This window comes from Myodes glareolus, chromosome 27 (genome assembly GCF_982192425.1).
Source record: "Myodes glareolus chromosome 27, mMyoGla1.1, whole genome shotgun sequence".
In the NCBI taxonomy this organism is placed as follows: domain Eukaryota; kingdom Metazoa; phylum Chordata; class Mammalia; order Rodentia; family Cricetidae; genus Myodes; species Myodes glareolus.
The window spans coordinates 14712222-14728121 of NC_142052.1; the positions used below are offsets into that span (position 1 = coordinate 14712222).

General features: G+C 42.6%; 1 protein-coding gene across 4 annotated transcripts in view; it reads left to right on the forward strand.

Moving 5' to 3' along the window:
• Positions 1 to 15900, forward strand: part of Cdk14 (cyclin dependent kinase 14) — a 545726-nt gene that overhangs the window by 210229 nt on the left and 319597 nt on the right. The gene's annotated exons all lie outside the window — the stretch shown is intronic.

Below are 15900 nucleotides of genomic sequence, written 5' to 3' on the forward strand. Positions count from 1 at the left end.
ACAAGTCTCTCGGAGGACTTGCGCGCCTGCAGGTTGGGGGTGAGGGGTTCTTATAGGAGAGCAGAAAGCAAGGTTTACAGAAGCAAGATGCAGGGTGGTAGGTAAATTTTTAACCTAAATAACAATGAGGGGACTACTCAGCGGTTTGCTGTTCCTCCTATCCTGCCCCCCTTTCCTGGCTGGCGACTAGATGTCTGATTGCACAGCCCCTGACTCGTGAGAGCCCCGCTTTATATGTGACTCAGGCCTCGCAATCCTCTCTTTTCTTTGTTTCTATGGCCAGTTCATAAATCTCCTGTCCTGCAGCCAGATAAGGCTGTCTTTGCTCTAACCTCAGGTATCTTTGGAGGCCCTGAATTCCAGAGGCTCTTAATTAAGCCTGTTGTTTGCTCAGCATTCCGGAGGTCCTGAGCTAGTTATCTGTGGACCTTTGCAAAACGGTATAATTGTGGCTAAAACGAGTTGGGGTCCTTCAATGCCATCTGTGTGCGTCCTTTGAATTGGACACACAGCGAGGAACTTGCTCTAGCAGGACGAGTCGTCTTTTCATCTAACATTTCAGCTCACCATTCTGCTGCTCTCAGTGGCTCCCTTCAAGACTTGAGTGTAGCTCAGTGTGACTCATGAACTTGTCGCATAAGGAAACACACTTTCAATTTTAAACAGATTGATTCGTCTTCATTAGATCAGTTTTGTGCTTTATCAGAAGGTTAACTAATGGCTGTGTCTTGGTTAGGTTTCTTATTTCTGTGAAAAGACACCATGACGACTCGTATAAAGGAAGTAGTTCAATTGTGGTGGCTCATTTACGGTTCAGAGGTTCAGTCCATCATGGCGGGGTACATGGCCCCATGCAGACAGGCATGGCGCTGGATAAAGAGCTGAGTGTGTTATAACCTGCAGATAACAAGTCAACTGACCCCCCCCCCATGGTATCCTGAGTATAGGAAACCGGAAAGCCTGCCCCAGCAGAGATACATTCCCTCCAGAACATTTGACCCAGATTAAAGGTGTACCCTCCAGCCCCAAGGTCTGGATTAAAGGCTTGTGTCGTCTAGCCTCTTCCAGTAGGACCACACTTCCTCCAACAAGGTCACACCTCCTAAGAGTGCCACCCACTGTGAGTTTATGGAGGCCAAATATATTCAAACTCCACAGACTGGATTGATTTAACTGTTTGAATTAGTTGATGGTGTTACTGATTATGCCACTGAGAATTAACTCTGTCTGGCTCAGTAGGTTAACATTGTCTATGGGAAAGATACCAAAACGCCTTGGAATCTTGGAATCTTAACATAATGGTCTTAGCAGAAGCATCAGATGTAGTGATATTATTGAATAAAATGCATCCTGGAAAGGGATTGGCCTGTTCAGTGTTATGGTTGCAGTGGGTCCTCTGGACTCAGACCCAGGGCAAAAATGTCTGGGGCAGAAGCTCTTTATTGAGAAATGAGAGGTGACACCCCAGTGCATAAAAGCCCTAGGGGCAGCCTACAGGCAACAATTTTCTGCCCTGCAAACCAATGTTTACTTCCTGATTGGAGGGAGAGAAATCTTTTTGTATGCATGTGGGAGGTGGGACTGTTGCAAGCTTTGACTCCTGGGCCCATGCACAGGAGTTAAGTACTTTCCCATTGAGCTACAGCCCCAGGACTAAGGGAGTAAAACCTTTATAGACTTATTGTGCAACTGGAGTTGAATGGCCTTGATTGAATGGGGTGGCTTTTGTGTTGTTTCTGCCCCAGGTAATGAAGTTCTTGATTTGATTTATGTAGTCTAGTGTAAGTTCTCCTGTTATATCCTATCACAGTTTACTGCTAACACAGCACCTTGAGCATTTTGCTCAGGAAATGGTTGGGTTTCTATTGTGTTTTTATAGACCTTCTGCATTATGATTTTAGTTTTATAGTTAAAAAGTTCCCATTGCTCCGTGGAGTGCCCTTACTCTCATGCATACAACAAAGCAATAATAGGCTCTATAAAGTTCAGAAAGATTTTGAAAAATTAGCAAAACACTTCAGTAGTTAATTGCCTGCGAATCCTGGAGCCTGGAGAGGTGACCCACAGAAATCAGAGTATAATCTCCTCTATAGAAACGTTGACTCTGGCAGAATAACTTCTTGGCATTTAAGTGAGAAATGAAGGATGTTTTAGTCCCCAAAGGAAGGGCTTGGGTCAGATAGTCTGCAGGCTTCCATTTGGTCCCTGTTGTCTTGGCTCCAAGCAGATGGTAGAGAACTGGCTATAGACTCAGAAAGTAGGGCTTGTAAATCCCCGTTCTAGGGCTATTCTGCCTTAAAATAAAGGTAGATTATTTTCCTAGACCTTCCAGGCAGAAAGCTATCTATTTCTGGAGTTTACTCCTCTTTCAGTTTTGTAGGTTAGAAAAGGCTGGCAGACACAGGTGATCAGATTTCCTTTCTAAGCTCCAGGTTTATGATCAGTGTGTTTGCAGCCCTGGAAACAACAAAGGCGCAATGAGACAATCTCACCGCCTTGTGTGCAGTAGCACATTTTTTTGCTGCAAGTCCTGAAGGTCTTTCTCTTAAATGATTTAGCGGCAAAAGGAAATATATTGTCTTACAGTTAGAAGTCTACCTGAAAGATGGGTTTCCTTCCTCTTCTCTGTGCAGTATTACCTTAGTGTTAGGGCTAAAAGTGTAACCTTAAGGCAGCCACAGAGAAAACCTCAGTCATGGCAGCTCTTGGTTTTCCTCTTCTGTGCAATAAAGTGCTTGTTGATTTCTTTGTGTAGCCCTGGCCATCTTGGAACTCACTCTGCAGACCGTGCTGGCCTCAAACTCACAGAGCTCCACCTGTCTCTGCCTCCCCAGTGCTGTGATAAGGTGAGGGGTGTACGTACCACTACTCCCTGACAAGAAAGGACAGGGTTTTTTTTTTTCCATTTATTATTATAAGCACATACTGCCTTGGAATATCTCTGAGCTTTAAGTCTGAATCACATGTTTTTGAGGGTTATCAGTTATGGAAAATACTCTTAAATAATTGTGGTTAGTCTTGAACACCAGTATATTTTACCCCTGGTTAAATATTTCATTTCAGTCTTCATTTTTTTCCCTTTGAGTCAAGGGCTCACACTGTCGGCCAAGCTTTCTAGGACTTTGCTGCGTAACTAAGGCCAGCCTGAAATTTGTGATCCTCCTCCCCGACCTCACACATACTGAGGATATAGGTGTGTTCCACACATCACACAGGCACAGCTGGTTTCTTTGTCATTGTTAATTTCTTAAGGGAGAACCTGAAAGAGGTTAAAATTTTAAAAGATTAAAATTTCTTTTTGGAAAATTGAATATGTCTCTTGTTTGAGTTCCTCTTATACCCTACCTTACTCAAATGAAATAGTAATTTAAAACCAGAATTATAGAGAATGTCTAACTTTGGAATCTTTATATCTCAGGAAGAAAAGAATTCTTTTGGGGGGGGTGTTACCATTCTTTTCCAGGGCATCTCAAGTTTGTATCTCCACCAGGTCTTTCTCTAGGACTTGTAGTAAAGTATACTGTTCTCCTGACAAGGAAGAGGACGACTCCATGCCAACTTTTTATTAGACAAGCATATTTCTATGTAAACTAACATAATCTATATGTGTCTTTCTAAAAAGAATAGTGAGAGAGTGTGTCCTTTACCCTCGGTTGCAGTGCTCTGGCACTGAGGAACGATGCCAGCTGTGAGTCTGGTCTTCACCGTACGGCTCTCTAAAGCCGGCTCACAGACGAGCATTCACACTGCTTTATACAAAGGTGTCTTCTTATCCAACAGCAGTCTGTGCTGTGAATTACCACGGGATGACTCCCTAGACACTCATGACTTGTTCATAATCTCTATGAGAACAAATCAGAGAACCAGAGAGCCAGAGAAAGAAAGAGGTGTTCTGACTGTAGAGATTTTCAATATTCTGTCTGGCCAAAGAGAAAGTCCATATTTTAGCTCTATCACTCAAGGTATCTGTATTTAGAGTGAAAGAGGAAAGCTATTCAAATCCAGTAAAGTCCTGTGCTAGCCACACCAAGAAGCTGACTGTCTATGGAGTGGCAGACTCCTGGGCTTTTGTAAAGAATGGGTATAGTTTTGTTTCTGACTTTACTGTTTTGGCAGAAATTATGACCATGTTGTAATGACTTCTCCCATGTTCTTCCTGTTTTGTTTCTTGTTCTGTTTTTATCTGTTTGTAGGAACATAAAACTTACTGTGCATTGGTAACTCCCAGGTTCTTAGTAATTGTTACTTTATCATGGACAAAATCTTGTTGGATTTTTCTGTGACATTTAAGTATTCACTCTGGGATCACAGACTAAGCAGTCTGGTGAATACAAGGTGCAATCATGTTGTTGCCTGGGGAAAGGAGAGTTGAAAGTCATGGCACTGATGATTATTTCATGGTCAGTTGTGTACATCAACTATGAAAGGTTTACCTACATCATAATGCCTGGGTGACTAGACTTTTCTAGAATAGTCACAGTTAACTTATATGCAATCCTCAGATCTTGAAGCCCTTAAAAAATTGAAATGTTGTATATTTTAAACAAGCTGGCCCTTACCCTCTGGCTCTCCTGTAATCCATGTGTGGTCAGAATGTCTACCTTTTTTTGGCTGCCATCTTGTCAATGAGCTTATCTCCAGCTGGACACAATGTTATGATGCCATTCTAGTTTCTGGCAGGAGTTTTAAAAAATAAACAGTATTCTCCATGTTAATGTTTTACCACCTTTCTGTAACATGAGGGCCGGCTTGTTGGGGTTTCTGTCCTGCCCGGTACCCCACATCCGGCAAGTCCCAAGGAAAATCACACAGAGTCTACATTAGGTTATAAACTGATTGGCCCATTAGCTCAATCTTCTTATTATCTCTTGTAGCTTATATTAGCCCACTGTTTTTATCTATGCTAGCCAAATGGCTCAGTACCTTTTCTAGCTGGGCAGCTCACATGTTGCTTCTTCAGTGATCTGGGTTGGACTGCGAGGAATGGGCTTCCTCCTTCCCAGCATTCTCCTGTTCTACTTCCTATCTGGTTTACCCACCTATACTTCCTGCCTGGCCAATCAGCATTTATTTAAAACATGATTGACAGAATACAGACAATTCTCCCACACCACCTTTTCATACTTTTGAATAGAAAGAAAATGATTCCTTTTTAGCTATTATAGTTAGTTTGAATGACAATTGTCCCATAGGCAAATTTTTGAATGCTTGGACCTCAGTTGGTGGAACTGTTGGAGAAGGATTAGGAGGTGTGCCTTTGCTGGAGGAGGCATGTCGCTGGTGATGGGCTTGATGTTTCCAGAAGACTTGCACTATTCCCAGAGGCAACAAGATAGAGGACATATGGATAACTTACTAGAAGTCTGAGTGGTCACATGGGTTGGAGATCCCTGAGAAGCCCTGAACGTTGGGCACCCAGGACATGGCAGAACGAAGGGAGGGTAAAGAGGGCTCCAGTAAGGGCCTGTTGTGCCTCTTCTGTGCTCGGCTGAGATGCTATTGAAAGGATTTACAAAGAGAAAGGAATTTGATCAGATAAAAGCAATTTTTTAAAAGCTGGCTTGAACAGCAATTTTCCGTTTAGTGTTCTTCTTTTCTTATTATTATCTCTGAAAATGTCTTTGCTACAGTAGAAATGACGCAAGAGAAGTTCTCACAACCATCAAGATATAGTTGATGTCCTTCTCGGCATCTTAGTATGAGGATCTTCTGCCCCAGATCCTGGAAACACCTGAACATAAAGAGATTCCAAGGTCACAGGGGAAAATCTTGGAACAAAGTTAGAAAAATGAAGACAGAGAGAAACCAATAATACTTAATTGGATTCCAAAACACCATTGATTGTACCACATCAGGACAGAGAAGACTGGAGTTTGAGACCTATGGCCTCATTTCTCAGCCTCCGTGTTTATAACTTTCAATCAAAGGGTTGAGTTCAGAAATCTGGAAGGTGCCATTCACCCTTATAATTTGGTGAGGATTACTTCCGCTGGGTTTGTTGATTCACTCTCTTTTGTAGAAGCTAAATTATGGGTGAATTTAATACATGAGACATGATGACACTTTCTAGAAAGGGAAATGCAAGTCCACGAACGTGAGATGTATTTGTACAGGTGGTGGGGATGTGAATGAGTGATGCTTGCCATGTTTCACAGACTCTGAGATAGCCCTGCTTTCTTCACTGTAATTGAGACGTACAGTACACAGTAGGATTGTTTTGACCTGGGAACCAGATACACCTTCAATTCTTCTGTTGCCAATGATAGAGACGGAGATGCAAAATTTTTGGAATTTTTTGTGTGTCTGATTTCTTGAAAAGCCGTGATTCTCTTAAGCTATCACAAGCTGAACTTACATTGTGAATTCAGATCATAAAATGTAGTATAATGTTCAGCTTATCTTTTCACCCATGTGGTTCTCAGAGTAGATCAAACCTCCAAATGTCTTGAGCTAGGCATCTGTGGAGTGCTTGTGTGAAATCTAACACCAGCGTTGGCAGCTCCTGATGAGGAGAAAATGGCTTTTAGTGGGAAACTAGGAGCCCCAAATGCAGGCTTTTAAAGTGGCTGTTATTGTTGGTAACCAAGTAGATTTGCTAGTGGTAAGGAGATTTAGAGAATTCTTCTCAGAATAAGTCAGGAGAAGCATCTCCCCAAAGTCATTAAATAAGATTTTGCTCTCTGAGACTTGACATAAACAAGAATTACTTTTTATTGCTGCAGCCTCTGAATGTTGCATTAGGAAGAGAGAAATGCAAGCAAGGATAGCCTGGCATTCTGCAGTTTTTCCCACCATGGTTAGAGGGCAGGCCGAAGCCATTATTGCTCTCATTAGATGTCTTGTAAAGAACGTGAACATCCGGGTACAGTGTTGCATCATCTGCAGCTGGTTATCTGTGGTCACTGAAAAGGAGGGTGTGGGTAGATGTCACGGGAACCTGGTTAGGTTCTGCATACTAGTGGCCTTGCAGTAAGTCACTGGGGTTAGTTGGGGGATTGGGTAAGTGTGGCCTGTCCAGACCTAGGTACCTGTTGTAATGTCTTGCCAGTGTCTGTGCTAGCAGTGATGGTGGCCGGACGGCTGGGAAGTAAATGGTTTATGAGTTGTGTACTCCAGGACAATGCGCTTTGACCTGAACTTTGCTATCGTGTGTAACTTCTTCCCGTGGGAGTGCTATCTGGTCACATGAAGTGCGAGCATGCTTGAAATCCCAGGGTGACCTCAACCAAAATCAGCATTTGGTTTCTGTTGTCCCTGCTTCTCCTGCTTGACTGCTGATCTGTTTGCACCGTCTCCAGACAGTGAGGTGTCTGTTTCTCAAAGTGATGCTCCTCTGGCATTTGACAGCACATCTTCCAGTTTCCCTGACTTTGGCAATTGTGGTGTGGTTCGAAGGCCATACATCCATGACCTTTTTGAACTCAACATAACAAAACTGTATGCCAAAATACTATTAAAAGTGTACGGTCAAGAATTTCTTTTACCTTCTTGCTTAGGAGTTTAACTTTTAATTGAGTCTGATATTGTGTCTGTTTTCTCTTTTTCCCGTCCCCCTTCCTCCCCCCCCCCCGTGTGTGTGTGTGTGTGTGTGTGTGTGTGTGTGTGTGTGTGTGTGTGTTGAGCCACGGTGTGTCTCTCTTCTGTCCCACATGCATTCCTTAAGGCATTAGGACACACGGCCACAACAAAGGAGGCCTTGGCCTTGGACTGATATCTCCTTGTTTGAAAGAATATTAACTGCTTCTTAGCTTCTTTCCTCACTGTGATAAAATGCCCTGACAAAGCAACCTAAGGGAGAATGGGTTCATTTTGGTCGCCAGTTCCAGGCTGTCTTGCCTCAGTGCAGGGAAGTACTGTGGCAGGAGCATGGCAGAGCGAGTCATGTTCCCTTCCCAGTCAAGAGCAGAAAGCAGTGAATGAATGGGTCCATGCCGGTGCTCGGCTTGCCCTCTCCAGTTCATACGGCTCACAGTTCCCACGTCAATTAGAGTAACGGAGATCTCCCCTCAGGAGATCTAGATTTCTAGAGGCGGTTTAGACAGTTGCTCACACATGTGCCCAGAAGCATCCCTTACAGGTTTCAACTTGACAATTAATATTAGCCAACAGAAGCTATTAATGTAGTTTTATATAAAAGAGGCTGATTTCATTCTTGACCAATAATAATATCATATACGATATAAATGTTTATATTCAGTCAGAAGACATAAGGAGCTTGGTGGCCAACAATAACAACATATATGCCAGCAGTGCTCATTCTTCTCGGTCAGAGGACACAGGAGACACCGCCTCCTTGTGACATGCTTTTCACGGTTCTCACTGTATTGTTAAACTTGTATAATAAAGCATGAAATAATTAAAGCAGCCTTTATAGCCAGATAAAAGCCAGTGGGCAGTGGTGTCTCACACCTTTAATCCTAGCTCTAAAGAAACAGGCAGGTGGATCTCTGTGAGTTTGAGGCCAGCCTGGTCTACAATAGTGAGTTCCAGGACAGGCTCCAAAGCACAGAGAAACCCTGTCTTGAAAAAACAAAACAAACAAACAAAAAAAGCCAGCCAACCAATGCTCGCATTATCAAGCCTTCTAGAATCCCTATTCCAAGAGCCTCTTTTGCTCAGAAGCCGGGGTACAGAGCACAGCTGCCATTGTTCCCGCCCCGTTGCTGTGCACTGCAGTTTCTGCAGAGTTCCCTGTGACGTGTTCGTCTTTGGGAAGAACCGCATGCTCCACATTTATGTGCTGCCTGCCTTTACTAGACTGTGGTAGGCCAGCTGACGGGAGATTTATAGGCTGAACTGACTGTAGTCTAGATCAGGAGCTGAGATATTTTACAATGTGAGGATTAATGTTATCTTCATGAAAGTCAGTCTTTAGAAAAGGACTACTTCCAGCCATTTGTGTGCTATGAGAAACAAGTTGAATTTCCTAGGGATCCTCAGTGTTCTTGAGTTAGAAGGGCGAGAGAGGAGCCCTCCTTCTGCTGCTTTTACTAGTTCTTCAGCACAGAGGATGAGTAGGACACAGGACAGACGTGATGCAGAATAGAAGACAGACGTGAAGCAGGACACAGGACAGACGCAATGCAGGACAGAGGACAGACGTGATGCAGGACAGAGGACAGATGCGATGCAGAATAGAAGACAGACGTGAAGCAGGACACAGGACAGACGCAATGCAGGACAGAGGACAGACGTGATGCAGAATAGAAGACAGATGTGAAGCAGGACACAGGACAGATGTGATGCAGGACACAGGACAGATGTGATGCAGGACACAGGACAGACATAATGCAGGACACAGGACAGACGTGATGCAGGACACAGGACAGACATGATGCAGGACACAGGACAGACATAATGCAGGACACAGGATAGACGTGATGCAGGACACAGGACAGACGTGATGCAGGACATAGGACAGACATGATGCAGGACACAGGACAGACATGATGCAGGACACAGAACAGACGTGATGCAGGTATGGTACTTCCTTTCTGTAATTGCTCTGGAGTTGCCCGTTAATCGTGCAGCTAAGCATCTGAATGCTTCTTATTTTAGTCAGTCTGCTGAAAATAAAGAAATTTTCAGGAAACATTTTAAATATGAAAATAATGCTTCTTTGTCACAAGCCAGCGAAATGATACAGAAAAGTGGATGTAGAAAATTAAATTCTCTCTTCTCAAAAAATTGGTTCGATGAGTACTTTCCTTTTTTTTTTTTTTTTTGGAGCCAATGCTTTGCTCTTTCACAGCAGCTTGGTTGATTTGAATGTTAATGGTGGAAAAGGCAGCGATGCATTTGTGAAGACTTCCTAGTCACTTTGAACCAGTTAGGCTTCGTTGGGTTGAACCATGCTTCATATAGTGGCGGTTTTTGTGGTTAAGCGCACTCATCGAGGGCTCTGTTCTTCAGAGCGTCATAGGAAGTAGTCGGTATTGTGAGTGTGCTGCAGTGTGGAAGTCACTTGTAGATGACTGACCTTTGCAAGTAGTCAAGGGCTAGATAAGTGGGTTATTGATGTTAAAGGGGTAGATGGAAGCTTCAAAGTCCAATAGAGAGGCCGAGCAGTTTGAATATGCAGGGGGATTGAATTTTGCCCTTGTGCCTATAGGAAAACAAGGCTAAGAAGCAAATAAAACAGTATGTATACTTTGGAGGCAAAGGCAGATACTATGAAAGTATTCCTAACCTAACATTACCTTTTCACACTTGAAGGACATCAGTGACATAAAGACATTATTCTTAGGCCTATGTGGGATTTATGTCTATATGATGCCATGTTTACTTTAGCCTTGTGTTTTGGATGAGCTATGACTTCTCTCCTACATAACTCAGGGAAACTGCAAAGAGCACCCTGGAAAGACAGCTTACTACAGGAACCTGAAACGTTGAGTCAAATTCCCCCAGAGCTTATTAAAAAAGGAAGTGAGGAAGGGAGGGAGGGAGGGAGGGAGAAAGGAAGGGAGAAAGGAAGGAAGAAAGAAAGGAAGGAAGGAAGGAAGGAAAGAAAATCTGGCAATTTAGTGTGCCGGTAGTCCCAGTGCACAGAGATAGAAGGGTATCAGAGGCTGTCTAGCCAGTCTGACCAAAATGGCAAATTCCTGGTTTAGTGAGAGACCCTGCCTCAAAAAGTAAGGAGAACCAAGGAAGACACTCAGTGTTGACCTTTGGCCTTCACACACATGTGCATACACATTCATGTAAACTTGTACACACACACACACACACACATAAACACACACACACACATAAAAGACAAATATAGGTTTGAAGCTATAATCATACTTTTTATTATTCTGAGGTTCTTTCTCTTTTGTTGTGTATTTATTGTGTAATATTTATTTGTGTAATACTCTGTAATATTGAATATCATCAAGGGAAGAACCAGAAATGAGTGGAACGACGGCATGTATAATTGTTTTCATGCTTGTATCCAGGTAGGCAGCATGCGTTATAAAATGTGGGTGGAGTGTCAGGTGTCGTCTGTCAGTCTTCAGGGTACATGGTTGCTCTCATTCCGTGTAAACCACATCCCCACCACAGACACAAGAAAACAATGAGTCATCTCTTCACCCTCGTCTCCCTCAATTCATCCTTAAGATTTCCCCATTCTCAATATCTTAATTTAGAAAATATCCATTAGCAAGTAAGATAGGAGTTCTCAGTTGAAAGTTCTTACTGTTTATAGTAAAAAAAAAAAAACAAACAAAAACAAAAAAACCCATGAGTTTCGGAGTGCAAGCTGAAAAAAAATTATCTCTTCTTTGTAGAGTGAGATAGGGTTTATCAATATTTATTATTTTGGGGGAAAAATCAGGTACCAACTTACATCTCACCCACTGGTAAGAACACAGAAAAGATGACAGGAAATGGTAAATGTCCGATTTCTTTTCAAATGCTGAAGTTACAGAGATGTTTTGTGTGTCTTCAGTCTTTTCTTCCCGAGGAGAAGCAGACATTCTCATATTCTAAAGATGGGTCCCTTTCCTCGTTATAAACAGCTTTTATCAGTTGCACTGGAGATTTAATCAAATGAACCTACTTTAATTTTATGTATTGGTTCAGATTCTCTTTTTATCATGATGAGATTGAATTTTAGATGAAATTCACCCCTCTTTCAATCAGAGTGGACACTCTTTGTGTTCTCAGAGTGGGAGGTCCCCAGTGTGACTGACTGATACTGTGTGTGCAGTTGGCCCCTTGATGGTGGAGTTCCCTGCATCCCACAGTTACCTTTTAGAATGGAAAACTTTCCGTCATATTGTTCCGTCATCAGAGCCCCAAAACTATGATTTTCATCCTCAATCCTAATTCAAAATTTTGTGTCATACACAATTACGTCATTTCAAACCTTCCTGGCAAACTGATTTGAAGTGTTGCTGGGTGATTGATTAAACTTTGTGCAGAAAGGAAGTCTACTGAGTAACCAGTGCAAATGTTGCAGGATTTGATTTGTTTGCAAACTCTGAGAAAATAACACATGGTATACTTATGATATAGTTAAGTCTACAAGGGTGTTATTTTGACTGTTGTGGAGAAGGAGAGACTGGCTCCAGAACTCACTGGTGCGTTGGATTGACTTGGCACTCAAGAGACTTATTTGCCTTAATGGCAGCCGGAACTACAGCATTGGGCACCTGCTGCAACAGTGGCTGCTGGCTTGGCAGCCACAAAGTGGGTCGTGTCTGTCACCTGTCCCCGTGTTGGTAGATTGCTGGCCGTTTTCCACTCTCACCACTGTCAAATGCCATTTTTCTGTCATCACCTTTGGAAATTGTGGCTCTGTCCCTTCCCAGTTACAGATTCATTACGTTAATCTCAAAAAGAGCACTTACTTCCAAATAGTGATACTTACTTAGCTGCCAGTATGTTGAAAAAACATACATAAATATAGTCTGGAATTTACAAACTGTCAAAATTAAGACCTATTTAAAAGGTATTTTGAGGCTTTGAAACATCATATGACATTGGTCAAATTACAAAAATGTTTATTTCTGTGACATTAGAGTTTTTCAAGGAAAATCAAAGCTTTACCCCCGATGAGAATTAGCAGGCATTTGTTGTTGCTGAAATCGTGAGGGAAGCACAGTACATAATACATACTGGGTGTGAAGATATTATTTTGAGAAATAAGAAAGGCTTTTGGAGGAAGAAGTGGTAAAAGAAAGGCAATAATGGGAGACGTGGGGAAGAACAAGCCAAGCCAGAGGTCGGGTGAGCGTGGGATTCCTGATGCAGTCAAAGCCTCAGTTCTGTTTCAGAGTTTCCTCTGTCCAGATGGGTCATCACTAAACTTGACAACCTAGGAGAGCACTAGAAAAATGAAACGGGACGAGATGACAAATAATTGAGATTACAACTGACATCATATATTCCTGAAACCAGCCTCACACAGCCAGGATCCTTTGGTTCATTGTGATTTCCGTAGCTCCTTCCTTTGTTTCCTTTGGAGGTTCTCCTGTGTGGAATAGTAGGCATTAAGCTCCGTCCTGGCCATCAGTTCCAAATACCCTGGCTGTGATCAGAGATAACAGCCTCTCCTGAAGTCAGCCTCAAAACTCAGAAAAAAAAAAAGCTGCAGAAGACAACTAGCAAATGTGTATTTGTTCTACAGATTAACAGCTGAGTCCTAGCAATTTATTAGGACTTTAATGGTTCAAAGCTGAAGAGAGAGTTGAATAATTAAAAGACAGATTATAAATTACTAGGATGAACAATAATGATATATTTGAATTTCTTATAATTTCAGACTATGAGTCTATTAACAAAAGTTTTTAAAGAAACCACAAGGTCAAAATCATCAGTATATTTACAAGTCATTGCTTGTTAAATCTAGATATTGCATTTAGTCTTACATGTTTCTAATTCCGTGAGAGAATGCAGGAATCAGGGCTAGAGACATGGCCGAGAAGTTGAGTGTACACTGCTCCTAGAGATGAATGGCAGCTAGTCAATGTGAGTTCCTTCTGTGTGCCGCCTTGTGTACAATAGGGATGCTCCAATAGAAGAAATGTCCTTTGTGGTGTGGGGCAGGAGGTTGGTAGCCTGCTCTTGATTCATCGCACAGACACTCCCCCAGAGCACAGGTGATTCGTGCCTTCAGGATCAATAGAAAACCGTAGCAAGCTTGCAGGTACAGAGAGCAGTGCTGGGGAGGCCGAAGGTTAGGAAACTGAAGGGACAGAGATGTTGGGTTTTTTGAAGCTCAGGATTATGCTGGAGAAGAAGGAAGTGTGCATGGCAGCACGGTTTCCAGCTGAGGAGTGCTGGCCCTGCAAAGCATCACCTCTGTGGAGCTGACATCGTCTAAAGAAAGGGTAGTTCACTCAAATGATGCTGAAAACGAAGAAGGAAGAACAGGGGAATAAGAAAGATCATGTGAGATGGAAGAGGACACTTACCTCTGAGTTTGACACCAGTTGTATAAAGGGGAATAAAAGTGTCAAGAGAGGGGAGTCTCAAACAAGGCCTCCAGTTCATTTAGTGAGCAAGGAAAGAACAAAGGAGTTTGCATCTTAAAACACAAGAAGAGAAAAATCTGTGCACTTTAGCTAATGATTTACACCAGAAACCCATCATAAAACTAAAGAAAACCATACAGAAGACTGTGATAGGAATCAAATATTTTTTCTTCAGCCCTTTGAATATATGAAACAGAAAGCTTTGTTGGCTTGAAAATACCAAAGCTCAGCAGAAAACGAGGAAGAAAAAAGGAAGAAAAAAGGAGAAAAATAAAGTGTTAGTTGAACTCCTGAGAAACATAGAAGATAAAAAACAAAATAAAAGAAAATAATTGCAAGGTGTCCAGGGGAAATGTAAATGGTAGGTGACCACACATTTAATATGTACAGTAAATGTAAGTGACCTAACCCCATCAAGTGAAAACCAGACATCGGCAGGATGGCATTTAAAAACATATGCTGTAAAACTTTACCCATTATGGCAGAATTGGTAAGACAGATGAAAAAGGACCATAAAAGATCCACCATGTATGCAATCTCCTTCAAACTGGACAGGCCACACAAGGTTAAGGGCAGAGCATCAGATACTTTCAGCAACCAAACAATATATAGCCACAAAAGGGTCAGTTCACAATGAATATAAAGGTGTGTGCAATGAGCATCAGCACTTCAGAGCTTGAAGCAGGGCTCCCGAGATGGTGCAGTAGATAGAAGGCACATGCCATCGAGCCTGGCAACATGCAGTGGAAAGAGACTTGGCTCCTGCAAGAAGACATCTGACCTCCACATCCACGCATGCGAACATGTGCATGCACACTAGTTTGCTTTCCATTGCTGTGATGAACACTATGCCCAAAGGTACATTCTGTTCCTTACATCAGCATATGAGCAATAGTTCATAACAGACAGAAATCGGAGCAGAAACTCCAGTAAGCTAGGAACGTGAAGAAGACACGGTGAAGAAATGCAGCTTACTGTCCTGTCCCTGCCTTCTGCTCGCATGGCTTTCCTACCGAGCCCAGCAACACCTGCATAAGGAATGGTGCCGCTAGCAGCAGGCCGGGCCCTCCCATATCAGTTAGCAATCAAGAAAATGCTCCGTAGACATGCCCACAGTCCAGGTTGACTAAAGTAGCCTCCTAAATGAGACTCCCTCAGATAACCGTGGGCTGTGTCAGGATGATGGCACAAACTAAGTTAGGACATAAATAAACACACAAAGTAAATAAATATAAAAAATAAGAAGCAAAAAAAAAACCAACTACAGAACTCAGAAGATAATTTCATTGAGCCACAGTTTTAGTTGGGGACATTAACATTGCACTCTCAACAGCTGTCATAACCATTATTCTATTCAGAAAGTCAGTAAGAATCGAGAAGAACTCAGATGAAGCCGTATGGTTTAGTTGATATTTACAGGACTTCCTATCCAGTCCTGGTAGAACACATGCACGTGGAACATATGTTATGATAAACCATACTGCTAATAAATAATCCTCATGAAAATAAACTTGAAGCATTTAAGAGAATTGAGGGCCAGTGTGATGGCTCAGTGGGCAGAGGTCCTTGCTGCGGAGACTGGTGGCGTGAGTCTGTCCCACAGCTTACATGGTAGAAGGAGAGAACCAGCTCCTGCAGACTCCCCCACCCTTCACACGTACACTAATCCTGTGCACACAGGAACTCACACACACACACACACACACACACACACACACACACACACTTTAGTTCTTTTCCTCAGCAAGCATGTACTCTGAACTCAGTGGAGCCCACCTAGAGACCACTGATGACTGACAGTTGAAGCAGTTGGGAGAGAAGGAGAGTCTTGTTCTTCCAGCCACTATTCTCATTGCTATTGGTACAGAACGTGGAAAATAGATGTCTTTCATCTGGCAGTGAGCACACGGGTAATGTGACACGGCTTACTAATGGTCAA